Raw genomic sequence first — 27,564 nt, 5'->3', positions numbered from 1 at the left:
GAAGAAGAAGAAGAAGAAGAAGAAGAGGAGGAGGAGGAGGAGGAGGAGGAGGAGGAGGAAGAGGAGGAGGAGAAAAGAAGGGGGAGGAGGAGGAAGGAGAGAAGGAGGAGGAGGGGGAAGGGGAAGAGGAAGAGGAAGAAGGTGAAAGGGGAAAGCATGTACAATGCTTTGGGTATAATGGAGATCCATCTTACAAAGGGAGATTTAGATTAAAATGGAAAATGAGTAATTTCCTACCAGTGCCAACTCTTTCACCTAAAGAAAGCATTTATCAATGTGATTCTAGGCAGAGTTCTAGAATCCAACATTACTGACTGTAGAGTAACTGTTCTGCATTAGGCTCTGGAGAATCTAGTTCACGTGAGTCAATCCCAAAAAGCTTACTTTGCGCAGGATGTGCCCTGTGGGTCTATCATGGCACACAGGACACTAAGCTCATGGATTGGGTTGTGTGAGGGATTCTAACTCTGAGGAACATGGCCTAGATTGCCCCAAGGGATTTTTCATCAGGCCATAGCCTAGATGAACTACCCTGACCAGGACTCTTCCCGTCCCTTCTCTTCCCTCTACTGCTCTCCCCTCCCCCTCGGACAGGGATGAATAAGCATAAACACGTTCTTGCTCACTCCATCTGCCTCTGTATGTGTGCAACACAGGCTACTGTCTTATAGGGTTATATTCATGTGATTATGCTCCTTATTTTTATTTTATCTGTTCTTGTCATGGGGAGGGTGTGAGAGTCATGTTTTAAGATCACCGTTTTATTTCCAGGTTCTTGGACTACTAGTTGAAGTCTCTCTCACATTCAGTAGCATTTTTTTTTAATACAATGGTATGTTTGTGCTGTGATATATAATAGACATTCGAGTGTAAAGAAAAGCTAAAACGGATGTGAGCCAAATTGGGAATTGAAAACAATCCTAGGCTTTACCATAAAGAAATTGGGATTCTTTATCTAGGGAAACAAACACACGATGTTTGCATGTGCTTCATTACTCTTCTATTGCCACTACACATATTGTTCGACAGTGTGACAAGCACCATATACCTTTTCCGCATAATACTCCCAAATCTCATTTAGAACTTGTAAAATCCCTGAAAAACAATTTGCATCTGCAACTGGGATTCCAACAGGTTAAGGAACTGGCCCCAAATGGTACCAAAGTGTAGGCTTCTTCCCCACAAGGAAATACTTCTTGACTGCAAGGTTTGGCTTATTATAGTAGGATGACAGTCCTGGTCAAGATGTGTTGCAAAGGACAGCCTCACCTGTACCCTGTACCCTGTACTCCACTGTCTCAGATGAAAGGGCCTGGGCCTCTCAGGGAGACAAGGACAGGCTGGGTTTCACAGGAGCTGGGGCCAGGAAGAGTCTTCTCACCACCCCTCCCTCACCCCTCCATCACCCCCACTCTATCTGCGTGTGCATATGCACATGCATGGGAAACTCTTCTGTTGTGAGGTCCTCACAATCTGAGGACTCATGCGTTCATTCTTTCGACAAGTGTGTATTGAGTTCCTTTTGTGGAGATCATGGACAGCCCCCACAGTAGTTTCCTCAGAATGGAGAGGATGAAAGCCCCGTTGGAGAGGCCAAAGAAAGAAAAAGAGAAGGAATAGTAGGGACAATGAATATGGAAAACTCTTTCAAGGTGTTTTGCTCTATGTAAACCAAGATGGTGGGAATGGAAAAACGTCCCACACACCCCCTAAAAAGATGAAGAGTGTGGGGAATGAGGCCTGGTGCACAACAGAGGGGTCAGCCTCAGATTCAGCACTGGCAGCTCTTCTCCACCAACAGAAGGGAAGCAGAGCATGGCAGCAGAGTCTGGTGGGGGGGGAGTAGGTACAGCATATGTGCCTTAGTCAGCTCCTGCTGCTGTAACAAACACCGTAGGCTGGGCACCCAAACAACAGAGGGCATTTCCTCACAGGCGTGGGAGCTGGGAAGTCCAAGATCAAGGTATTTGGTTCTTGGTGAGGATCCTTTCCACAGCTTACAGATGCCTCCTTCTTGCTGTGTACTCACATGACTTGTCTTTGGTTGAGAGAGAGACCGAGAGAGATTAACGATCTTGTATCTCTCTCTTTTTTAAAGGGCACTAATCCCACCATGAGTGCCCTATCCTCATGACCCTATCTAACCCTAAGCACCTCCAATACCATCACACTGGGGATGAGGGGTTCCACATACAAATGCCCACATACAAGCATTCAGTCCCTAGCATTATGGAAATTATGTTCCCATGTTCTCGTTCAAAAAAGGGAAAAAGGGGGGATCCCTGGGTGGCGCAGCGGTTTGGCGCCTGCCTTTGGCCTAGGGCATGATCCTGGAGACCTGGGATCGAATCCCACATCGGGCTCCTGGTGCATGGAGCCTGCTTCTCCCTCTGCCTATGTCTCTGCCTCTCTCTCTCTCTCTGTGACTATCATAAAAAAAAAAAAAAAAAGGGAAAAAGGTTCTCAGCTGAGAGTGAGGATGCGTGAGAAAACCTGGGAGTCTTGGAGACAGCGGGATGGTGACTAGACTAGAGACATCTAGTGCTGGCTGCTGAGTGATGTTACAACCCGGGAGGGTGGTGAGCATGAATTTGAAGTGAAATCAGGCAGTGTGCTTGTGTGTGTCTCTCCAGGCACACGGTTTAAACCGATTCAGGCACCGATAAGGAAGAGAGTTAGACTGAACAACCTTGACCTAACGAAGCAAATACAGTGAAGTGAGAAAGGGCAAGGGAGTGTAGGGTGCGTGTGAGGGAGTTAATACCATAACGGAACCTAATCTGAGTGAGGAGGGAGGCCATGAACGATAATAGATTTCAGGGAGTTGCCGAATAGGGTTCTGGTGGGATGAACTGGAAAGATGTACTGGGAGAGTGTGGCAATAGGAAATGACAAAGTCGAGGCTGATCATGAGGAAGAGTGACCACAATAGAGTGGCGAACAAGATCAGAGGTCAAGGGACTGGGTAGCTAGGACACTGCAAGGATTTTGTCTCTGAATACTGAAATCATCAGGATTTAGCTACTACAGGAGCAGTAGCTGAGGCAGTGAGCATGAACCAGGACTCAAAGCTTCAAGGAAAGAGGGGAACAATCTGGGGGGCTGCAATGACCACAACAAGAAGGGAAGTGAGTAGAATAATCTGATGGTTCGATGGGGATTTTTAGGGAGCGAATGTGGTCTTGAAAGTGGCACAACAAGCAAGGACAAGCACCATCCTTCACAGTCCAGTAATGGAAGGAGAGTTGGAGAAAACCCGCCACCATTAGAGAGGATTTTGGGGAGAACAAAGGCTCAGAACAGTGATTCTTAAAGTATAGTTTAGGAACCCCAGGGAGTCTCTGAGCCCCTGTCAGAGATCCACAGGTCAACAACTATTTTCATAGCAAGCCTACGATATTATTTGCCTTTTCACTCACAAGTGCACGGTGGAATTTTCCAGAGGCTACGTGATGTGTGATAACACCACAGACTGAATGCAGAAGTGGATAGCAGAGTCCAGCTGTCTTCTATTAATCTGAAAGTTAAAGAAATTTGCAGAAATGTAAAAATGACACCGTTCTTCCCATGACTTTAAAAAAATATTTTTCATAAAATATTTGATGATTTTCTTAATTATTTTCAAGTGAGTAAGCTAACCTTCTTGCTTAATTTCAAATCCAGTACGTATTGGTAGGTAGAACCACATGAACCAAGGTCCTTTGGGGTCCCCAATGATCTCTAGGAGTGTCGACTGTGAGTTGCAGAGCACACAACAGAAGGTTCTGGGGGATGCGGAAGGACTGGGAGACAGGTCAGATATGGGAATGGAAACAGCCAAGTGGTGACGACAGTCTGGAGGACTAAGGGAAACCTTGAGCTTCTTGTATTGATGGGCAGAGACAGGGTTGAAGGCCACAAAGAGTTCTGAGTACCCGAGTCCTGCATCCCTGAAGGCAGAGGGTCATGATGAGTCTGTGGGTGCTGCCAGGAAGCCAGGAGCACGCCGAGCCAGCTCTTGCTGGGACAGACAGGGCGCCAGGAGACCAGCCATCTTATCTACTATTTGAATCCTTAAAGGGTAGTCTGACTGGTACTCCTTGCCTGCTCTTCTTCAAGTGCCCCCTCTGAAGACCAGGCCCCTGTCACAAGTTAGAGGATGATCCACTGCCCCATCCTGCAAGATCTGGAAAAGAGGGTATGGTTTGAGGATGCATCCCCCAATGTCTGCTCCAATGACTAAGGAAAATGAAAGAACTTTTTTTGGAACACCTTCGAGTATTTATTTGGAAAGTTTCCTGTTCAGTCTTGCCTGGAGGTGCAGAGCTGGATCGAGCATGTGCTGATCTCATTGTGACACAAGATATTGGGGTACGTGGTTGGCTATGAACATCTTCCATTGCCTCTGGATGCGAAAGGCCTTCCGAGAGACGAACCGGGCAGTACGATGTCAGCGTCTTCGGAGGTGGCAGTGGTGAGTGGGTTGATGTCTATATAGCAGATTCCTACGTCAGCAGAGAAAAAGTCTGGAGATGGATCCATACCAGTGGTCGGTTGGTGGAGGAGGCAGCCCAAAGAACCTTTAGCTCAAGTCTGCCATTTTGCACAATGGCAGAAGACGCCATGCGCACTATAATTCAAGCGACCGATGCCCCTTGCAGTTGTGTAATGCACAAGTCCTGACATGGGAACCTTCCCTGTGCGTGTCAAAATCTTAGTTTGGCAGCGTTCGCCCTAACGTCTCAGTCTCATCGTGTAAGTGCATGGCATTTACAAATGTTTAAATCTTCCAACCAGATCAACACCACTTCATAATTACAAGACAATAAAAGAGCTTGCAAATATAAACATTTGGGAAAAAATAAAAATGTTTAAAGTGCATTTGGAGAACGCGCTCGGAAGAGCATTAACTTCTACCCCAACCCACCGACCTGTGAGTAGGGACATAAATCAATTTCCCTCTCCATTGGATAACTCTCATCAACCTTCAAAACATGCCTTACTCATTGTCACCCATTTAAAAGTAATCAGACCATGAGGTCAACAGACTTTCTCTTGACTCTGCACCCCCCTCCAGTAGAGCCCCATTTCTCTGCTCCCCTTCACGGCGAAACTCTTGTAAGAGTTGTTAATATTCCCTGTCTCCTTCTCTCCAACTCTTTCTCTCTCTCTCTTTTTTTTTTAAGATTTTATTTATTCATTCATGAGAGACACACACACACAGACAGAGAGAGAGAGAGAGAGAGAGGCAGAGACACAGGCAGAGGGAGAAGCAGGCTCCATGCAGGGATCCTGATGCGGGACTTGATCCCGGGACTCCAGGATCATGCTCTAAGGCTGAAGGCGACGCTAAACCACTGAGCCACCCAGGGATCCTACACCTACACCTCTTCAACTCTTTCTCTTGCAGGCCATTCTGACAGGATTTCCTCCCACATCCTTCCATTGAAAGGACCCTCATCAAGGTCACCAATGGGGCTTGGTCAAAGAAAAGTGACTTCTCTGTTCTCCTTTCACTTTTTGACAGCGTTGGACCTACTTGCCCGAGCCTTCCTTCCTGGTACCTCTTCTTCGTTAGGCCTCCACGTCACATTCCCTTGGACTTCCCCCATCTCATTAGCAACTCATTGCTTTTCATTCCTCTGCTGGTAGCTCTTCTTTTATTAGACTCCTCTGTTCTTCCTGGCTTCTCCTCTCTGTCCTTACTCACTCATTAAAGCGTCACACTTGGTCCTTTGACTTTTTTTTTTTAAAGATTTTATTTATTTATTCATGAGAGAACACACACACAGAGAGAGAGAGAGAGAGAGAGAGAGAGGCAGAGACACAGGCAGACGGAGAAGCAGGCTCCATGCAGGGAGCCCAATGCGGGACTCGATCCCGGGTCTCCAGGATCAGGCCCTGGGCTGAAGGCAGGAGCTAAATCGCTGGGCCACCGGGGCTGCCTCCTTTGATTTTTAATACCATTTCTAAACACTGAGAGCTCTCAAATTTATCCCTCAAATGTACCCATCCCTCAATGCCATCTCATCTATTCAAGTGTCTATTTGACATCTCTGCCTGGCTCTCACCCAGGTATTTCAAACTTCACAGAGCGACCGCAGAACAATGGATTCTCTTCCTAACTGTACTCTCCATTTTGTCTTTCCCATCTCAGCAAATGGCACCACCATCCATCCCATTGCTTGGACAAAACAAAAAACTGAAGCCTCACCCATGATGCCTATCCTTCCTCACACGGCTAAGCCATCAGAAAGTTTCATCATATACGATTCCATATTTGACAAATATAATTGCTCTACACCTAATCCAAGTATTATCATCTCTTCTTTGGTCTCCTAAGGCCACCTCTTCAAAAGGACTGCTCTCACTCTTGCCCTTTTTCTAGGTCACCTGCCACCCGCCAGCCAGAGGGATGTTTCTAATGCAGAACTTGGATCATGGTACTTCCTCTCTAAAACCCTCTGATGACCTCCCACTGTGGCCAAACGCTTACCCTGACTTCCTATGTGATCTCACCCCAATCTATTTCTTGAACCTCCTCTTGTGCCCCTATCCACATGTTTTCTATTCTTCCACCATAATGGTTTTCCTCTCATCCCTCTCCCTTACCAAGCTTCTTCTTCACTCAAGGCCCCTGTATTGGTCATGTCTTTCATTTGGAACATCCTTCTGTTCCAATGGATTCTTCTTTTCATCATTTAAATCCCATTTAAATCTCAGTGCCAAGGCTACCCTGGCTGAGACCATCCCGGATTACCCTGAATCAAGCATTTCTCTTCCCTGCGGTCACTCCAACACCCTGTATCCTTCTCATGGCAAAGGCCAGTATTGAAATGATCTCCATTGTGTGTTCATTTGCATGTTTATTGTTTGATTGCTGCCCTTTGCTGGTAGAGACTTTGTCTTGTTCACCGGCATCCCTAGTACTTGATACCAGTAGGTGGCCAGTCAACTAGTGGACTGACTTGGAATTGTGGGGAGGAATAGTTGAAATCTGGACTGTCCGGGGTAAATTCGTGTAGGATTGCTAAATTCTTTTTCACTTTTAAGATTTTCTCATTCAACTCATTCTCAAATTACAAACTCAAAAAAACTACCAGCCTCTTTCAAGTAGAAGCCAGATCCTTCCCCCTACCGAAAGACAAAAAGAAAAAAAAAAGTGACTAACAACCAACACACCAGAAATACTCCATTTTTCCTAAGGAAAGGATGGTGAGGACAAAAACAAATTTTTGTTTGTATCATCCAAAATTCTTCAAAGAACAAACTTCAGGTTCTTCAGTTTTTGCACTCAGTGCAAGTGGAAGTTTTAAAAGGAGGACAGAAGGAAGGCAAGCCTTTTTCCCATTTGTGTGTGAAGTCTTCCTGCTGTACCAAAGGTCACTGATTTTATATCCTGGTGTTAGATCAGATGCTGAGCTTATTTCTCAAATGGTCCTGTTTTTATGGATGGCGTGGTGCTGTGGATGTATACTGAGTGCTTACGCAAGTTCTGTATCTAGATTGGTATTTATCATGAGTAACTACATTAACTTATTTTATGGCCAGAGCTCTGAGAACCTGAAAAACTGTATGTTCTAATGCTGCACAAGCCTGGGCAACCTACCAACCTGTGCTCCTCACAAACTCTGTGCCAGGCATTATTAGCAAAGGATTTTCAGGACCTCTATTTTTCCATCTGTAAAAAGGAGAAAAACGTATGAAAGGCGATGATGCTTTTCTTCATCGGAATGCCTTTAAGACATTGTTTGAGACATTGAAGTATTATGGCAGGAGGTCCAAACTAGAATGCTCAAATTAGCACATATTTATTTTACACCCATTGTATACTACAGATCCTTGAGGCATTAAATGCTCTGATTTTGTAAATTCCAGTGATTTTAATTATTATTCAGAGACAGACACGGTTAATCCTATGGTGTAGCACAAGAGGGCTGAATTGGAATAGGGGAACCCTGCCTTAGCCTTCTTTTACCTTGTGTATAACTCTGGACAAGTCACATCACCCTTTCTGAACTTGGTCTGGTTAGACTTTTGGGGACAGGAACGAATTATGAAGATGGGGTGGGCAGGCATTGTTATGAGAACAAAGGAAAAGAAGAAAAATACACCTCTGGATGAGGAGAAACTGGATGGTGGTTTTGATCCCAAGGCAGCCCAGGGAGGGCCTCTGCTTCTCCCTGTCTCGATGCCACTTGCCTATGGCACATCTAATACCCATTTAGCTGGTTCACAGATGATGCAGCTTCTAGAATCTAGGGTTTAGGTAAAGTCATGCCCTCTCAGCTACTGGTCTGGATACTAGCTCTCTGTGTGTGTGTGTGTGTGTGTGCATGTGCATTCATTTGTGCATCTCTGTGTGTTTGCATTCCTGAAATGGAATCTGATTGGCTCAGTGTACCTTTTCTGGGCCAGAGTTTGTCACACAAGTTTGTCACAGAGTTTTGCTGCATTCAGTTTAGGTACCTCCCTTGACCTTAAAGGGGCTGCCTAAGGCCTGCCTTTTCAGCAGGGACCTTGATTCGGCCAACTTCCATTCCAGAGGCTGTGGCCACAGCAAGCTGTGCGATGTCTTCCAAAGACCTAGAATTTACATTTCCACAAATGAATTATTCTATTTAAATAGAATAATCTGTATTGGTTTCTCCTAGCAAGATTCTGTTTCCTCAGAAAAGGCAATGTTCCATTGGTGTTTAGATAGAATTTTGGTTAAAAGGTGGGTGCTGACAAGTATAAGACATTGATAGTAATAGTTATTAGACAGAAGCTCTGATTTACACCAAATGTTTGCCACTTCTCATTTTAAGAAAATTCAGGTTACACAATTTGCAACTCTTAGGTTTAGAAGAGACTAACCTCTTTAAACCTCCCTTCTGGTCTTTGAGTACTCTTTTCTGGCTTCCCCGCCAAGCTGGCATCACCTATATTGTGGGTACTTCTCGTCACTAGGGAGTACACTTCTTCCAGAGGGAGCCTCTTTCATCCTTGGGTAAGCCTACCGATTACTTTCTTTCTTGCTGCACAGTGTCTAACCCATCTTTTTTTTTTGTGTGTGTGTGTGTGTGTGTGTGCGTGGTTTTTTTTTGTGTGTTTTTTTTTTTTTTTTTTTTGTCTAACCCATCTTATCAACACAGCATCAATTTGCTGAGTGAATCCATTCATATATTTACTGGGTACACACTTCATGCCAGGCACTGTCTTAGGATCTTGAATGATACCAGTGTGCAGAACAAATTTGTGTTTCTTTTTGTTTTTTTTTAAGATTTTATTTATTTATTCATGAGAGACACACAAAGAGAGAGAGGCAGAGACATAGGCAGAGGGAGAAGCAGGCTCCATGCAGCTTCTCCCGGGCTGCCCAAAGCCCGTGTTCCTATGGAGCTGATGTTATGGCCTCGGAGTAAGAGGTGGTGGGAGAGAGATACAGTTTCTTTTTTTTTTTTCTCTCTTTTTGAAATTTTTAAAAATTTTTTCATTTTTTATTGGAGTTCCATTTGTCAACATAGCATAACACCCAGTGAGATACAGTTTCTTAAAAAATATAAATAAATTCTGTAACATGTTATAAGGTGATAGACACAACGAACAAAAGAAAAAGTAGAGTCCAGTGAGGGGGATTGGGAAGGAGGAGTGAGCTATAACATGAAACAGAATAAGGTAGGCCTCCCTGAACAAAGCCTTTTGAAGGAGATGAGGGAGTTAGCGGGGCAGAATGAGCGTGCCCAACCGACCGTCTTCCTGTGGCCCGGTAGAAATAGCTCTCCTTGCACTTTCCTGACCTGTGAGATAATGATAATAATAATAATAATAATAATAATAATAATAATAATAATGGCTTAATTTCTGTTGAAATCCTGCAGAGACTCTGAGCGCTTTCTCCATATGAACTCATCACATTCTCATAGCAACCCCGAGATCACTACTACTTCTATCCCCATTTTCATAGGAGTAAATTGAGGCATAGCACAGCTAAGGAACTTGGCTAGTATCCGGCAGCTAGCAGCAGGAGGAGGTGGGATACAAACTTTGACCTCCTGGGGCCAGGCATTTGCTCTTAAGACTTCAGCACAGCTGCCTTGAGGCAGCTGAAGTCCCAGCCCCTCACGCTTTCCTCTCCCAGGCCCGTGCTGGAGCAGGGGCTTTGCCCTGTGTGTGATGTCTGGGGTGAGAGTCAAAGTCTCTTCATCACCCTGGGGTTTGTACTGAGACTCCTTTAGTATCATTGGACAAGTGGGGCTCACGGGGCCCCAAGGAACTCCCTTGGGCACACCCTGACCGGCAAGCCTTCCTTACTTAGGTTTTGTTAAGGTCACAGTGATCAGAATAAACACTTATTTTTTTTCTTCTCAGTTTTGACATAAAAAGACATTCTTTTTTTTTTTTTTTTTCAGCAAATGTCACTGTGGTTTCAGAGCCTAAGTGTGATGTTTGAGCGGGCAGCATTTTAAAAGTATTTCCTGCTCAACCATAGGGTGAAATTATACAAGCCAGGGAGTCCTGAAAGCAGCTGCCTCAAATTCTTACCACCTGCACAAAAAAAAAAAAAGAAAAAAGAAAAAAGAAAAAAAGAAAGAAAGAAAGAAAGAAAAAGAAAAAGAAAAAATAATTTTTACATTTTTTTAGTTTTGAAATTGACTGGTTTTCTGTTGTTTCAAACTCTGGGGGACCCTCCAATTCACTAAACCTTCAGCAGGGAAAGAGAATTTAGAAGCTTTAAAAGGGTTTTGCAAACCTAAGGGAGACTTCACTGGAATTATATTTTCATTAATGGACTTAAATGAACTGTTCCTGGAATCTGCCTGGGGACTGTTCCTTGAAGCAACAGTGAAAGTCCCAGGCTCTCTGGCACTGTCCTGAGCCTGAGGAACAATCCCTGGGGGGACTTCGGGGTAGGGCGGCCCAGTAGGGGGGTGAGGCGCAGGTCCCTGGCTAGAGGGTTCCTGGGGGAACCTCGTCTCCTGGGAGCGCTCGCGCTCTCTCTCTCTGTCTCTGGACCTGTTGCATCCTCCCAGGCTTTTCAAGTTAAGAGCTGGATTTCCTGAAATTGTTGATCTGGATGAAAAGTGCAGGCGCCCCCTCCCCCGCGGAGTGAGAGGCGCTGCAGGGGAGGAGGAGGGTGAGGGGTGAGGTGGGGTGGGGGCGGAGGGAGGGAAACAAATGCTCTGAGTACAGGATAGGAAAAGTGGGAGGAGGAGGAGGAGGAGGAGAGGAGGAGGGAGAGGGGGAGGAGAGGAGGAGAGGAGGAGGGAGAGGAGGAGGAGGTGGGAAAGGAGGAGGAGGGGGAGGGGAGAGGGGAGGAGGAGGGGGAGGAGGAGGGAAAGGAGGAGGAGGGAGAGGAGGAGGGAAAGGAGGAGGAGGGAGAGGAGGAGGAGGAGGGAGAGGAGGAGGAGGAGGAGGGAGAAGAGGAGGAGGGGGGAGGAGGAGGAGGGAGAGGAGGAGGGAGAGGGGGAGGAAGGAGAGGAGGAAGAGGGGGAGGAGGAAGAGGGAGAGGAGGAGGAGGAGAGGAGGGAGAGGGGGAGGAGGAGGAGGGAGAGGAGGAGAAGGAGGGAGAGGAGGAGGAGGAGGGAAGGAGGGGGAGGAGGAGGGGGAGGAGGGAAGGAGGAGGTAGAGGAGGGAAGGAGGAGGAGAGGAGGAGGGAGAGGAGGAGGGAAGGAGGGGAGGGGAGGAGGGGGAAAAGGGGGAGGTGGGGGGGAGGAGGAGGAGGAGGAGGGAGAGGAGGAGGAGGAAGAGAAGGGGAGGAGGAGGAGGGGGAGGAGACGCCTTGAGCTGAGGAGGAGGGGGAGGAGGAGGAGGGGGAGGAGGAGGAGGGGGAGGAGGAGGAGGGGGAGGAGGGAGGAAACGTGTCAGCGGCGGGCTGGGAAGCCGGGGCCGGCGCTGGTGGACGGGAGTCGGGGAGTCCGGCGGGAGCCGGCGGAGGCGGGCGCGGCGGGCGCGGCGGGCGGGGCCGAGCGGGGCCGCGCGCGGCGGGAGAGGAGCCCCGGTCCCTCGTCGCTCCGGGTGAGAGAAGAGAACTTCCCCGGGAGGCCCGGAAACTTCCCCGGCGCGCGGCGTCCCGGGCGGGGGGGCCGGTCCCGGAGAGCTCGGGTGACTCAGCGCCGGGACCCCGGGCGGTGCGCGGGGAAGCCCCGGGGGCGGCGAGTCCCGGTGCAGCGGGCTCGGATGGGGCCGGATGGGGCCGGCGGGCGGGGACCCTCATCCCGGACCGGCCGGCGACCTCCGGGGGGGGGGGGGGGGGCGTGGGCCGGGGATGCCGCCGGCCGCGGGACCGCGGGACCCGGGCTGTGCCGCAGGTCGAAAAAGAAAGTTTTCCGGCTGCCTCCCGGGCTCTCCGCGGCGGGGCGGGGGGGGAGGGGGGGCACTGCTGGGGACCTGGGCGCGCGACCTCCCTGCCTCCCGCGTTGCCTGCCCCGGGCTCGCCCGGCTCCCCCGGCTCCCCCGGCTCCCCGGCTCCACGGAGCGCGGCGGCCCGGGGCGCAGCCCGCGACACCCCCCCCCCGCCCCGGCGAGGACCTCGCCCCTGCGCGCCCACCGTGCGCACGCGGGGAGGGGCCTGTGCGCGCAGGGGCCGCCCTGGAGCCCCGCTCGGGTCCCGCGGCCCCGACCCCCGTTGCCGGCGCCCTGCCCCCTCCCCCCGCACCCCGTTCCCGAGGCCGAGCCCCGCAGACTGTGCTGGCAGGGCCCGGCCCGCGGGAGGTCGCCCCCGCCCCCGCCCCCGCGCCCGCGCCCGCCCCGGGTCACACGCCACCGCCTCGTCCCCCGGGGCCCGGAGCCGCGAGGTGTCGGTCCGCAGGAAGGTGTCGGTCCGCAGGAAGGCGGGGAGCACCTCTGGGCGCCCGGCGGGAGGCCCGTGGGGTCCCGAGAGCGGCCCGAGCGCCCCGGGCGGCCCCCGCGTCGGGCCGTGCGCCCTGGAGCCGGTGCGCGCAGGCCGGGCACGCTCCGAGGCCCCCGCGGGTGCGCGCCGCCCCGGGCACCGGGCGCTGGTGGAGCAGGCCCCGCGCACCCAGCACCGGCCTCGGGGGGCGCCCTCCGGGGACCCTGACATCGGCCCGCGCCGCACGGCTGCCCCGCCGGGCGCCGAGCTCGGGTAAATCGCTGTCGGGGGAAGGCGCCGCTCTGGACGCCGCGGGGCCGCAGGTGGGTCCGGAGGGCGAAGCGGAGCTGGCAGATGCTCAGGTGGCCTCGCTGGAAGCCTCGGGGCCTGGCGGGGGTCCCCAGGAGGACGGCGGGCGATGCAGCGGGCGCCCTCCCTGCGGAGCGTGGCTGCGGCCGAGCTGCTCCCCCCACGAGGGGGCTGGTGAGAGCGCTTTCCCTCGGCAACCACCAGGTGAAGGCAACGATGCTTCAATCAGTGCACAAAGGTTGTCTTTGGTTTTTCGAGCCCTGACCACTGTCCTTTCGGTACTTTATGGATGCTTTCAAACAGCCAGAGCCAGAAAAGTGGAAAGAAGAAAACAAAAAGAGAAGAAAAAAGAAAAGAAAGAAGAAAGAGAAGGAAGGAGGGAAGGAAGAAAGAAAGGAAGAAAGAAGAGAGAGAGATGAGAAAGAAAAAGAAAGAAAAAAGAGGAAAAAGAAAAAGAAAGAAGAAGAAAAAAAATAGAAAGAGAAAAAGAAAGGAAGGAAGGAAAGGAAGAGAGAGAGGGAGAAAGAAAAAAAAGAAAGAAACAGAAAGAAGGGAGGAGAAGGAAGTAAAAGAAAGGGAGAAAGAAAGAAAGAAGAAAGAAAGAGAGAGAAGTAGAGAGAAAGAAAGAAAGAAAGAAAAGAAAGAAAGAAAGAAGAAAGAAAGAAAAGAAAGAAAGAAAGAAAAGAAGAAAGAAAGAAAGAAAGAAAAGAAGAAAGGAAAGGAAGACAGGGAGAAAGAAAGAAAAAAGAAACAAAGAGAAAGAAGGGAAGGAAGGAAAGAAAGGAAGAGAAAGAAGACAGAGACAGAGAAAGAAAGAGAAAGAGAAAGAAAGAAAAAGGAAACAAAAGGAAAGAAAGAAGGAAGGAAGGGAGGGAAGGACGGAAAGAAAGAAAGGAAGAGAAAGAAGACAGAGAGAAAGAAAGAAAAAAAAAGGAAGAAAGACGCTTAGAAATGAGCTGGTCCATCCGCCTTAATGCTCCAGGCTTTAGAGAAACTCCCTTGTTCCGTAAGGAGGAGACCTCCTTTCTTTCAGATGCAGAGGCTCATGGATGTATATCTCGGTGCATGAGACTTCAATAACGATTGGTATTTGAACGTTATAAAAATGTTTCCTTTATTTAAAAAAGGAGGAAGGGGTGGGGGCCAGCACCTCGTGAGTTATTATTATGTCTTCAGCTTTGCCTTCCGAGACATTGGTGATACCATCTGCACCAAAACAGTGATGAGGAAGGAGGGTACCGTTAGATCCCCAGCCCTACAGGGGTGAGCCCGCGGAGTAGTGTGTCCGAAGCCACACACGCGCAGGGCTGGAGCTGAGGATGGGGTCTGGGCCTGTCGCTCCGGGCCTCCAGTGGCGGCCAGTACTGGACACCTTCCCTTTAGTTTGTTGTTTCTCGGTGGTTGATTAGATCATCTTCTCGTTGAGTAACTTGGTGGCTTCTTCTTTCTTATTTTTTCTCTACGTCACATAGTACCACAGAATGACTCAATTACTGAAGGGGGGAAAAAAAAAGCCCTAATCTTGTATTTAGAAAACTGTTACACAGGCACCTGAAAATACCCTGCTGGCGGTCCAGCCCTAGATGTTGTCATCCTCAAGTTTGCTCATCGACAGTGTATGTGCAGCGTTTCGACCTTTTATCCGCAGAGAATTGAACTATTAGGACTTTGTGGATGTCTTAATAATTTCTCGATCCTCATTGCTTCCTGTGGTCATTCCTTTTGTAGGGCCCTTGTACGCGGTCAGGTATACTGAAATCTTTCTTGAATTGCAGCCTTTTTTCCCTTTCAATCACTTTCGCAGAGCTAGACCACTACAGAGTTGATTCGAGACATAGGGTGGGAGCGTCTCGGAGAGATCCCTGCTATTTAATGTTTCTCATTAAAAGTTGGTTCTCGGGGCACCTGGGTGGCTCAGATAGCAGGGCGTCTGCCTTCATCTCAGGTCATGGTCTCTGGGTCCTGGGATCGAGCCCCACATCAGGCTCCCTGCTTCTCAGGGAGTCTGCTTCTCCCTCTCCCTCTGCCTCTGCTCATGTGCTCTCTCTCTCTCTCTCTCTCTCTCTCTCTCTCTTTCTCTGTCTCAAATGAACCAAAAAAAAAAAAAAAAGTTTGTGCCCTAGAACTGCCTCTCTTTATGCAAATGTTGAAAGTACAGCTTATAGACCATATCATTTGTTAACAAGTCAGTGTGAATTAGTATCTCAATCGCCGAAGATAGAGAATACAATTATTTCGCGGATTTGGGGCCAGGTTAGGAATTTGGGACAGAGAGCGTGATAGCCTGGTCAGCAGAAGGCAGCGTTTTACAAAGGAAGATTCCGCTTTGCAGCCAGGAAGGAGGTTGGGAGTGTAAAATGATGCAAAGCAATGATGAGACATCAGAGGTGACCTTGAGTTGATTATCATTTTTATCAGGGCCTGGGGATCCAGGGTGTACTTCGAAACTTGTGCAGTGAAAACATCCAGGCCGGCTTATTTCTTGGGCGACTGCTATGAGCCAGTTACAGCCATGGTGATGCCACTCGAGCCTCTCGGCAGCCTGAGCGGGTGAATATTATTTTCCCTATTTTAAGATGTGCACACAGAGGCTCAGAGAGGTTGGTTCCTCTCCTGACATAACAGCCATTAACTTAAGCCCCTTGTTCTTTCTAGTACGTTTTGATATCTACCGTTGAAGGCCTTCTGTGAAGAATCCAGGGTGCCAAGTACTCAGGGGAGTCCTGGTGGTTCACACGGAAGCTTCTGGATTGGAAGTGGATACCCCAGCAGTGTAGGAGCTCTAAAAAGGAGGGGATAGGAGGTGGAAGAAGGAGGGAGGCCCTGCGGACACTTTGAATATAGCGAATTACTGGCCTCGGTCTGGCAGGGGCTGGCTCTCACGCCCACCTGAAGCCGGCCCTGGTCATTGGCTTGCCTCATGGGGTACCCAGAGGGGGCAAGCGGGGCAGGACCCCCACCTGCCTCGGCTGTATGTGATGACGCCCGGTTGGAAACCCCAGTTTATAGGCGGTTTAAATTAGGGAGCTCCTGAGACCTGTTTCCATTTTAATTGGACTTGGCCTTTTGTGGTAATAGTCACCCAATCTCTGTCTTTAAATATTCTTTTCTTATGCTTTGCCAGTTTATGGCCTTTGTAGATCAATCCTTGGATTTCATTTAGAGGAGAGAGAGGGGTGGGGGGGAACCCAGCAAAGGTTAGTGATTACCTAAATTGGATTAAGTTCTGTCTAGCAGCGTTTAAAGAAATGTTGCTTGCTCTCTAATTACCATCAACTAGGAATTTAAACGGTCTATTAAATTTAAGCTGACGTTTGTTTTTTTTTTTTTTTTTTTTTTTTATCCAGGGTAGTTCTAGTTCTCACATATTCTAGGATTTTGGAGGCTTTTTTTTTTTTTTAATTCTTTAAATGTCTACAGAGTGCTCTCTTCCTCCCCACCTTTTAAAAATATTACATTTCTGTAGCAGGATAATAAATGATGTTGTTATATACTGGCTTCGTTGAAAAACGGAAGCTCCCAGCCAGGTTCATCAGGCTCTGTTAGCCTCTGGAAAGCAAGCCGGTGAACTGGGTTCTTTGTGGGAAAGAAATTTAGGGACTCCTATGTGAAGCTTTTTGGATGGAATGTGGCTTGCCCCTTTCTTTATCTGTATAGCAAAAGGATAGGCCTGTAATGAAAATCAGCTACCTTTACTCTGTGCTTGAGCTTTGAGTGAAAAATCCGAGTGTTCTTCATCAAAGTGGGTGGTGTGTGTGCTTTTTTGGGGGCTGGGACTGGGGTAAAGCAAATGAGGCATCAAGGGTGTAACCATAAAGCGCATGACCCTGAAACATGGTGCCTCCCTTGCCTTGTCCTCTTCATGCTGATGGATGACCTGTGCCCACAGGTCACAGGTTTCAGGGTTTCAGAGAGTTATAGGACTCACCAAAAAAATCCCTCCTTTTTTTTTGTCCACGGCCCACGGCAACCGGTCATACACGTTTGTATAATTTATTTTGCATATGATCGTATGCTACCTGAAAGCACATATTACCTCTCTAGGCTTTCATTCTCTTTCCCTTGCCTCAATTTTGGGGTATAAATATATGATTTTTTCTAATGCATTCATCAGCGTTCTGGTTTCGCTTTGGCTGCTTGCCAAATGGTGCCTGGAGCAGCCCCCCGTTTCTCGTTTACCTCCTCTAGCTTGATTGGTTCTTTTTTTTTTTTTTTTGACACAGGCTGAGTTCTGTGTTTTGTTGAAGGCATCTGTGACAGCAGTTAGGGTTCGGTTTTTAGCAAATGCTAGGATGAGGGAGCACCTTGGGCTCCCTCGTTCAGGAACTAGAATATATGTCACCTTAAGGTGAGCCTGGAAGGATACCCGAAAGAAGCATTTGTTTCTGTCTGCTTCCCAAGGACTGGGGGCGGGACTCCAGCAAGGGCTGGGATGCGTGTGTGTGTGTGTGTTGCTCTGATCTCAGCTGCCTCAGACCCTGTCACAACTTGCTCATGCCCTCAGCTGCAAGAATCCTCGGTGGAAACCCATTAATGCTCGCTGTCGAACTCCACATACGCCTTTGGAACTGGTTCACTGTCATTCCCCAGGTGTCTCTGGGGGAGACTACGTCAACTGCCACCGTCACTTTGGGGAAGTTCTGCAACAGCATGCCAGCTGCTGGAGTCCCCCGCTGTGGAGCCCTGTGGCCCCTTTCACTGTGAAGTATCCCCAGGCCAAATTGGTGGGTAAACGAGGTAATCCTTGGTGGTGCTCTGAGAAGATTTTTTAAAATTCTTGACCAACACGACAGTCAGCTTCCTGGGACGCCCGGGTGGCTCGGCGGTTGAGCATCTGCCTTCGGCCCAGGGCGTGATCCCGGGGTCCTGGGATCGAGTCCCCCCATCAGGCTCCCTGCATGGAGCCTGCTTCTCCCTCTGCCTGTGTCTCTGCCTCTCTCTGTGTCTCTCAGGAATAAATAAATAAAATCTTAAAAAAAAATAGGATAATCAGTGACTCTCAAGACACCCCAAAAGGTGTCGGTATCAACCTTGCAGAGAGGGGAAGCTGCTGAAAGAGTCCATGCGTCGGTCCTAACTGGCATCTTGGAGACCACGCAGGTCAAGGACCTGAGATCTGGGACCTGATCTTGACTCCACCAGGGGCAAGCTCAGTTGCCCTGGGGCCTGTTCCCCTAACTACAAAAGAATGGGATTGGCCCTCCGCTGCTTAAAATATAAAAATTAGGCGACTTGTTAACTCAAGTTTCCAGCTTTTTAAAAACAAACAAACAAACAAACAAACAAAAAACAAAACCTGAGATGACTGGATTCTCTAACACGGTGCTGTTAGAATCGAGTTTACCACTCCCGGCTTCAGGCCTTCCTGTCTTTGTGTTCAGGGTAGTAGGTGCTCACGAAATCTTTGTGGAAATATGATTTTTTTTTCATCCTGTCCTTGTCCATCACAGATGGGAAGGGCTACTGGAGCTTCTGAAGCGCTTACCTCTGAGAGCTTGTGTTTCCTTCCCGACGGTTCCTTTCTAGGCTCCAGCATCTTTAGAGTCACTGGCAAGAAAATGAGGAGCCTGTGTTTTTCACTGGACCCCTTACTAGCTCTGCCTTGTAACCGCAAAAGGTGATCTACGCTTTCGTCCCTGCACCCATCTCCATTTACAGCTGTCAACTTGCGTTCATAACGTTACTTCCGAGAGTTTGTGGCGTGACCCTGGCCCCGTGGAAGCAGGTAGTTGATGCTCCTGTACCCTCTCTGCTTCCTCTTCTCAGATCCCGGCACCCGCTGGACCTCCTGATGTTTGGCTGTTGAATGAACTTGAGGTGACCCCACGACCTCCGTGAAGTGATAAGATCCCGAGAGCCCCTTCAATTTTATGAGTCTCTATTCAACGCTCTTTATACTTGGCTACGTGACACGGAGGGAAGTTTCCTTTCCCTTGATCTCATTTTTCTCATGAAAAAGCATCACCTCCTGTTCCTGCCATGGGAGGGTGAAGCTTATTATTATTATTATTATTTTTTTACCAGATAGCACAAGTTAATCTAGAGCACATTTCCAACCACGCTGAAAACTCCTATTGTCTGCGAGACGGTAGCTGTGGAGCGCTGTGTCCCCCACCAGGCTAAAACCGAGGTGGGAAGTGTCAGAAGTGGAACTGCTCACGTAATGGTCAGTCTCAGCTACCGCTGCTGTCTAGACGTTACGGTTTATCATCCGGAGGCCCTGCGCCACCACTCTGGATGCCACTTAGGGGGCCGCACCCTCGCAATTTGCTCTCCAAGAAACTCGATCCTTCTAGCGGGGCTCATAGATGAGTAAATAAGATGTGTGGTGACTCCCCACAGTTTTGCTTGACTTACACCAAAGGAGGGGATTTTTTTTTTTTTTTCTGGTGATTATACGGTGGTTTGCAGGCCAGGGCGATGGAGACGATCTGATGGAGTAATTACTGCTCGCTGGATCGGGATGGTCAGGGCCTTGAGTCCTGTGGGCATTGAGGAGAGAGTGCTAAGCAGAGGCGAGCACTTGAGCTCACCTCCTGTTTGCACTAATATTTACTGTAGCTGAAAATCACATTCTCAAGACTCTTCTATCTGCGTTGGTTTCTAGTGGAGCTTTGAGAACGTTGTCTCATTCTTCCCGTGGAGCCTCTTCCATCGTCCAGATGTGACCCTTCGCATTTTCTCGTTTGTGGGAGCGTCTGTCCCCAGGCTGGCTTTTGTCCCCTAAGAGTTTCGAAGTTGGGTCCTTAATCAAAACAAGAGCTCTGCTCCGCTGCAGGGACCAGGGCCCGGACGCTACACTCACCTGCACACAGACCCCGGAATCCGGGCCCACGAGGCCAAGATCCACCTGCCCATGGACAGTACTACTTGGGCGGATCCCAGTTCAGTCATCCTGGGAGATAATTTTTTCTGGCTCCTCAGAAAAGAGGAGGCCACCCAGCTGGGTGGCCTGGAGGGCCAGGTGTGATGTTTACCTCGTGCATGCCCAGTGGTGTGCTCGAGGCAGGATACGGCAGGCAGTGAGGCGGGCCAGGTCTTGGCCTTTGGGGAGCTTACATGCCATCAGGGCTAGTCAGTGAGCAAGTGAGCAAACACGATGACCTCACGAGCTGGTGGGGCCATGAGAAAACAGGGCCTCCTTCCAGTGAGAGACAGAGTGTGCTTGCTGCCCGAGCCCTGCAAGAAGCTGTTGATGTGCATGAAGGGAGGCCAGGGCGGTGGTCACCTCTCACCTCTGCTTAAAACAGAGCAGTTAGGAGCTCAGGCCCTGGAATGAGGTAGGATCCGACTCTTGGTCCCTCTTACTAACCTTCTGCCTTTGGACAAGTTAATCCCCGTGCTTCGGTTTCTTCATGTGCAACCTGGGAGGCGTAAAACCTGCCTTGTTAGGTTCAAGCGGGAAATGAACTGAGATGCTAGCTGCAAATAGAGGCTTGCCACCATCCTGACCATCCTGACGAAAGCTAGTGTACGCTCTTCAGTGCCAAGTAGAGTAAGATAGTCGTGGTAGGTGACTTGCAAAGCGGTCTCAGCATGCTTGAATACCCACTTCTGACTTGGTTTCCGTCTGGTGGGCTGGGGTGGGGAGTGTGGGGTTCAGATCGAGTTTCCCGGGTTGGATCAGTGTGGTTCCGTTTCTTGTGTGTTTCTCCTAGTGGTCCCCTGCACACTTCTGGCTTGGCCCATGTGAGGAGTGTGTATGAGTGTGTCTGTAATATGTAGGGATGCTGGCGGTTCTAATGCGGGATCAGTGATGGGGTAGGAGTGAGATGAGACAACTGATTAGTTAAGAAGCTGGTCAACTAGATGATGTGGTAGGTGGGCCCTGAAACACCTACTAGGCTGGTTGTGGGTTTGTGCGGCGTCGGGGCGGGGGGTCATCTGCTGCTCTTAGAGGATAGTTCTATAGGGCAGTCAGGGTAGGGGCTGAACGGACAGCTGGCGACACTGAGGTTCTCCTGGCCTCCAGCTAGACCGGACTCTCCACCAACCCATCAGCTTGCAGACCTCAGGAAGGGAAGTGACACCTGATTTAGGCCCCAGAGAAAGGTGTGAGAAGGCTGGTGGTCCTGGCAGTGATGCAATACAGTAAAGGTCCCAAACCTGTATGTTAGGTGCCTAGGGTGCTAGTCAGCTTGGTGACCTCGTTGCCGACACTTATAAATCACGAGATTTCACATTTTAAAAAAATCTGGATTTATGACATCTCTTGGGAGATTCAGATCTGGCAAAGCTGAACTTGTGTCCCGAGGTGACAAAAACCAGATTGGATTGAGTGGTGACCGCCTCCTTTAGCCTGGGCGGGTCCAGCCCGCCCTCTGTGACATTCCACAAAGTATGGCAAGTATGTGACGCATCGTGGAAAAAAGGAAAGAAGTCAATCTTCCTTTTGTTTGTTTTTGTTTTTGTTTTTCTGACCTGTGTGTCCCTGTACGAGGCAGCTCCTCTTGCAGAAGTGCTGAAGAAATAAATCTGTGTCGAATGAATGAATGAATGAATGACCTCTAGTTGATAGATCACTTATTTGGGATCAGAAGCCAAGTTCAAATCCTTACTTCTTCTAAGGCGCTGAGTGATTTGGAACAAATCAGTAACCTTTATGTTTTGTCCTTTTGTGGGGGTTGGGGAGGCATCGCTGTTGTTCTTACGTACTTATCTGAGTAAGTCGTACGTTTTCGAGGTTTCAAAATCCAGAGGTGCAAACAGGTTTACAGAGAGAAGTCTTGCCTTCCATGTCCCTGTCACTCAGCTCTTTGCTTTGAGGGCAACAGGTGTTCTCAGTTTCTGGTTTGTCCTTCCGGAGATACTTTATGCAGTGCGACGAAATAGGTAAATAGTCTTTTTCATCTATTTCACTTAGATGGTAGCAGAATATACGCGTGATTTCTGTGTTTAGCACACTTGGATGGGAGGGCGCACCAGTCAGGACACAAAGAGTTTTCTCGTTCTTTCTTAGAGCCGCGTAGGACTCCAGCCTGTGGGACACCCAAGTTTTACATAGCCAGTCCTCTGTTGCCGGGCATCTAGGTTATTTCCAATCTGTTGCTGTCGTAAGGAAGGCGGTAGTCAAACTCCTGGTTTTGTAAGTCACTTGACATGCCTAAAACTTCTGGAAGTCGAATTGCTAGGTCAGAGAGCGCAGCCTTTGTCCCTGTGGCAAATCTCAGATGTCCATGCCTTGCCGCTGGCCCCAAAGTGCCCTCCTTCCAGCAATGTGCGAGAGCGCCTGTTGCCCCAAACCCTAGTCCTGGGTCATCTCTTGGAACCTGCAAGGGTTTTGTGAAGAACACAGTGTGTTATGAAAGTATGAACACTCGCTATATTTGGGGCGGTGGGGGGTGCTTGGATGGGCCCGAGCTATGATCTAGGTTATTTGGTGGAGATGCATACCCCAGCCATTTGAAGATGAGGACACTGTGAGTCGTTTACTCAGGTCACCCAACTAATCTACCGTAGAGGCCGGATTCAATTGCAGGTTTGTCAGATTTTAATACTGGTAGGTAAAGCCTTTAATTTTGGGTGCTGGTGTTCTCAGCTGACACGTTACCCGTGGTTCCCGTGTCTCCTGGAAGTAGTACCTCTCATGTGGCCGGGTCACTTGCTCATTCCTCGAGTGTGTGCAAAATTCCTGCACTGTGCTACGCACCTGGGAACAGCATAGATATAGTCTCTGCCTTCACGGACCTCACAAAAATAGTAAGAACTGATTCTGTAGTCCTTTATTGGGTGACAAGACAACAGAGGGGGTGGGGATGAGGAGGGTGGTCTGTGGGGTCATGTGACCTAATCAGGTGTGAGGGGAAAGAGTTCTCTGAGCAAGCGAAAGACAGGTGATAAAGGGTCTTATGGGTCAGGGTGAAATCAGAGAGGGACACAAACCATAAGAAAGTCTTGATCATATGAAACACATTGAAGGGTGCTGGGGGGGAGGGGGGACGGTGTAACTGGGTGATGGGCATTAAGGAGGGCACGTGATGGGATGAACACTGCATGTTATAGAAGACTGATGAGTCACTGACCTCTACCTCCGAAACTAATAATACACTATATGTTAATTGAATTTAAATAAATTCTTAAAAGTTTTTTAAAAACACTTATTCATGAGAGACACAGAAAGAGGCAGAAACATAGCCAGAGGGAGAAGCAGACTCCCTGCGGGGAGGGGAACCTGATGTGGGACTTGATCCCAGGACCCCGGGATCATGACCTGAGCCACCCAGGTGCCCCTAAATATTTTTTTTTCAAAAGCGTCTGTGGGTTTGAGCCTGGAGAAGTGGATGGGAAGTATTTCACACTGAGGGCATAGTATGTGTGAAGGTCCTGGGGCAGGAAAGAATAGGTGGTGTTGGAGGACATGAGGGAAGGCCAATGAGCCGGGGTGGAGAGTGGCAGGACGTGACGGGATGACGATGGAGTTTGGGGATTTATTCTTGAGAGCTGTGGGGAGCCTTCAAAGGCATCGAAGCAGCAAAGGGAGGTGGCACCCAGGCCCCTGGGCGGTGGGGTTCTTGGCATAAGCTGTATGACCTTAGACAAGGCAAACATTGGGCACATCCATTTCCTTCTCTGTAGGGTGGGGCTGGCAATGCACACAGGCTCTCAGAATATTTTGAGTGTCCCACACGGTAGGCAGTAGGCCGTTCATTTAGACTCCGTGCCCGTGAGCGCACTTGTCACATGCACGTGTTCCCAGGATGTGAGGCACTCTGATGCTTTCTGTCCTAATCTATGAAAGGCTTTGGCCAACACCCCCACCATTCATTGTGGAAATACTGGAGGAATAGGTGACGTGTGTGCCTCACGGCTGGCGCTCACCCGTGGCCCCGTCGCTCCCCTGCCAGGCGTTCCCATAAGGAGGATTCTGGGCGGCCAGAGAGCAGGTCGGTCAGGTTCCGTGACAGTATCTGCATCCAGACGGTGCTTAAGGACGCTGGCGCTTCACCTCTGCGGCCAGGTCCCAGGGCCGGGGCTGCGGGCAGGGCCTCCCAACTGCAGGGGCTCCAGGGCGGGGGGCGGGGCGGGGGGCATGTGAATTGGGCCGTCTACGCGGTTCCCCCGGGAGCTGGCTTCTCCTTGTGTTCACATCCGATTGTGAGCTGAGTTTTCTTTGACATGTTTGTTACTTACCCTCAGGATGGCTTTTTCCTGGAAGCCTCAGAGTCATTATAAGCCACTCACTTCTTTAAGTTGCGTCACGGTCCTACTTCCCTTTTCAGAGCCTTAGTGGAATTTATTTGCATTTCCTACCAAGTGCACTACCCTCTTCTGCCCTGCAGGCCTGTGTGCCCCGCTCCCTGGGCCCTGGCCCTGGCCCTGGCCGCTGGGGGGAGAAAGCCAGGCGCCGCATTTTTTTTTTTTCCTCCAAGAAACATCTCTTAGATCCTATATGTGGAGGTTTTCAAAGAAACCCCTGTGCAGTGAGCCTGGAGGAGCAAGGCCAGCGATGACACCGATGACCCTCTGGCCACCACGGCCCTTCCTGTAGCCAGGACCCTAGATTTCCACATAACTGAACGTAAGCACTCCAAACTTGACCATTTATTTTTTCCTAAAAAATATTTTATTTATGTATTTGAGAGACTGATCAGGAGAGAGAGAAGGAGAGCAAGAGAGAGAGCGAGCGCACGAGCGGGGAGGAGGGGGACGGGCAGAGGGAGAGGGAGAAGCAGACTCCCCACTGAGCAGGGAGCCCGATGTGGAACCCGACCCTAGGACCCCAGGATTAGGACCTGAGCCGAAGGCAGATGCTCAACCAGCACTTAACCGATGGAGCCACCGAGGCACCCCGAAAGTTAACCGTTCGGATCATTTTATTTTAGTTTTTTAGATTTTATTTGAGAGCGAGCAAGCACACAAGCAGGGGGAGGGGCAGAGACAGGGAGAAGCAGGCTCCCGATGCGGGGCTCGATCCCAGGACCCTGAGATCATGACCTGAGCGCAAGGAAGACGCTCAGCCCATGAGCCCCCCCAGGTGCCCCCATTTAGATCATTCTAGAAGTACATTTTGCACCGTGTTACCCGCATGGGCCCTTCCCAGGAGAATAGGCACAGAGCACTGGTTTCTCGAACCTAGAGCCTTTAGGCAAAGAGCGTTTTGTGATGGTGGCAGTGGTGGTGGTTGTGGCTGATCTGTGTCCCCCCCAACCCCAACTGCCGTCTGTTTAGAACCTAGCTCCCAGCACCTTCCAATGTGACTGTATTTGGAGGCAGGGCCTTTGAAGAGGTGCTGAGGCAGGAGGGGCCTGTCAGGTGGGCCTAATGCAGTCGGCGGGCACCCGGACGGAGGTGCGCACGCGGAGGGAAGGGGGCCGTCTGCGAGCCAACCAGGAGCCAAGGGCCAGCCCTGCCAACACCCTGATCTTGAGCGTAGAGCTTCCAGGACTGAGGCAAGTCGTTTCTGTTGCTCACGTCCTGCAGCGTGTGGGCTCCGGTGAGCGCAGCCCAGCGGGCTAATGCAGCTGCGGTGGTGGGATAAAGAGGAGCCACAGGGAGCGTTTATCAAGCACCTCCTGGGTATATGGGGACGACTTTAAGCCTCCGTTGAGTCCCCTCACGTGGATCCTAAGTCACCCGCCAGGTCACGGGCGAGTGATGGCGCTCGGGCCAGCTCTGGCCCCTTTGCCCGGGCCCTTCAGCTGCACCTGGGTCTAGCCCAGGTCCTGGAGCCCTGCCAGGCTCTCATCACCCCAACTCTCCAGAGTCACTCTTCCCATCCCTCTTTGCACAGATGTCCAGACTGGGGTTCAGAGCGCCCCCCTGGCCACACGGGTGAGTGTTCATTCCGGGTGGCTGCAATGAGAAAGTGCCCCAAGCTTGGTGGCTGCACGCAGCCGTAGTTGCAGAGGTGCAAAGCCCAGAAGCGGGGTGTCACAGGGCCGGATATCCTCCTCTAGAGGCGCTGCGGGAGGACCCCCTTCTCCTCCTTCCAGTGGCGGCTGGTGGATGCTGCGTCTTCTGCTTTTGTGTCATAAGGATGCATGTGATGGTATTTATGGCCCACCTGGAAAATCCAGGATGAGCTCCTCTCTCAAGATCCTTAGCGGAGTCACAGCATTGGCCATCTAACAGGATATCGACAGGCTCTGGGGACTAGAAGGGGAGCGTATCTTTGGGCCACCAGTTTTTCTGTCACTGTCGGTGACTAGCAGAACAAGCCCTGATGCCAGGGCTTTGCCTGATTCCAGAGCCACCTGTGGGCCACTCATCCTTTGGAGCTTCGGGCGTGAGACCCCCCGACTCCCCTGCTGGGGCACTATTTCTGCTGTAGTGGCAGTGGGTGTTAGAGGCACAGGGTCCCTGAGACTGGCCCATGTGCACATCCTTTGCAGCAATTAACAACTGGAAACTACCCAAATACACATCCACTGGGGATGGGTTACATTAAGTACGGTATCCCCTAAATGGAATAAAGGGGCCGGTAAAAATAATGAAGTAGATCACTCTAGGGTGATACGGGAAGATAGCCGCAATGTGTTAAGAGGAAAGAACAGATTACCATTTTCATTCAAATATTGTGCAGACACGTGTGTGTTGTTAAAAATCTCACTAAAATAAAATTCACTGGGGGCACCTGTGTGGCTCAGCGGTTTAGCGCTGCCTTCAGCCCAGGGTGTGACCCTGGGGTCCTAGGATGGAGTCCCACATCAGACTCCCTGCAGGAAGCCTGCTTCTCCCTCTGCCTGTGTCTCTGCCTCTCTCTCTGTGTCTCTCATAAATAAATAAAGTCTTTAAAATTAAAATAAAATAATAAAATAAAATTAAATTAAATTAAATTAAATTAAATTCACTTCCTCAGTCGCATTAGCCATGCTGTAAGTGCTCGCTAGCCACATGGCTAGTGGCTACCACATTGGATAGCACAGATTGGATCTAGAACATTTCCGTCCTCTCAGAAAGTTCTGGGCAGAGAGCTTCTTGGCACTAAATGGCCAGAGTGAGGCCTTTTTCACTTTGTTACAGATTTATGTGTATGTTGACCTTTTTTTTTATCATAAATAAGTAGGTGTGCTATTATCATAAAAATGGGAACACGGTGGGGGGCTTCCAAGGTAATGTCCTCTTTCTTAAGCAGGTGGAAGTTTATCATAGTTTAAGATGTGTTTATGTGCGTGTAAAACCGCCTTTACATATGTTGCATAATGAAAATGTTTAAAGATCGGGGATTAAAAATGAAGAATTTCCTGGCAGGCCAGGCTTGAGGTTGGAAGACTTTCAGCTGGATCCGGTTCCCTGCCCCAAACACCTCCCAGCTGTGGCCAAATCACATAGCCTCAGTTTCCTCATCTGACGAGATCCCTACCCGACCTGCCTTACAGGTTTAGGGTAAGGTTTACAAGTGTGGTGATGTCTGGAAACGCTCTGAACCCGAGGAATGTCCACATGGAGGTGAAGGTTCAGTAAATAACTATGTGGCCCGTGGCCCGAGGCCCGAGGGGGAAGGTACTCTGAGAGCATAGTGG

At 49.8% G+C, this 27,564-nt stretch overlaps 1 protein-coding gene across 11 annotated transcripts in view; it reads left to right on the top strand.

The window, feature by feature from the left end:
- The window catches only part of PRR5L (proline rich 5 like), a 142,474-nt gene that overhangs the window by 59,710 nt on the left and 55,200 nt on the right, over window positions 1-27,564 (top strand). For 2 of the 11 annotated variants that reach the window (XM_025452491.3, XM_035701363.2), the window contains exon 1: window positions 24,384-24,620. The exons of 1 other annotated variant lie outside the window; for it this stretch is intronic. The gene's annotated coding sequence lies outside the window, so the exon portion shown is untranslated. Of the gene's footprint in view, window positions 1-11,896; window positions 11,980-13,817; window positions 14,719-15,520; window positions 15,653-15,757; window positions 17,827-18,628; window positions 18,720-18,868; window positions 19,269-20,223; window positions 20,383-24,383; window positions 24,621-27,564 lie in introns of those variants that run through there. 8 more of the 11 variants (XM_049096271.1, XM_049096274.1, XM_049096272.1 and 5 more) reach the window with 8 other exon arrangements.

This window comes from Canis lupus, chromosome 18 (genome assembly GCF_003254725.2).
Source record: "Canis lupus dingo isolate Sandy chromosome 18, ASM325472v2, whole genome shotgun sequence".
In the NCBI taxonomy this organism is placed as follows: Eukaryota; Metazoa; Chordata; class Mammalia; order Carnivora; family Canidae; genus Canis; species Canis lupus.
Note: the sequence above shows the minus strand (reverse complement) of the source record. Positions and strands in the feature narration are given on the sequence as shown.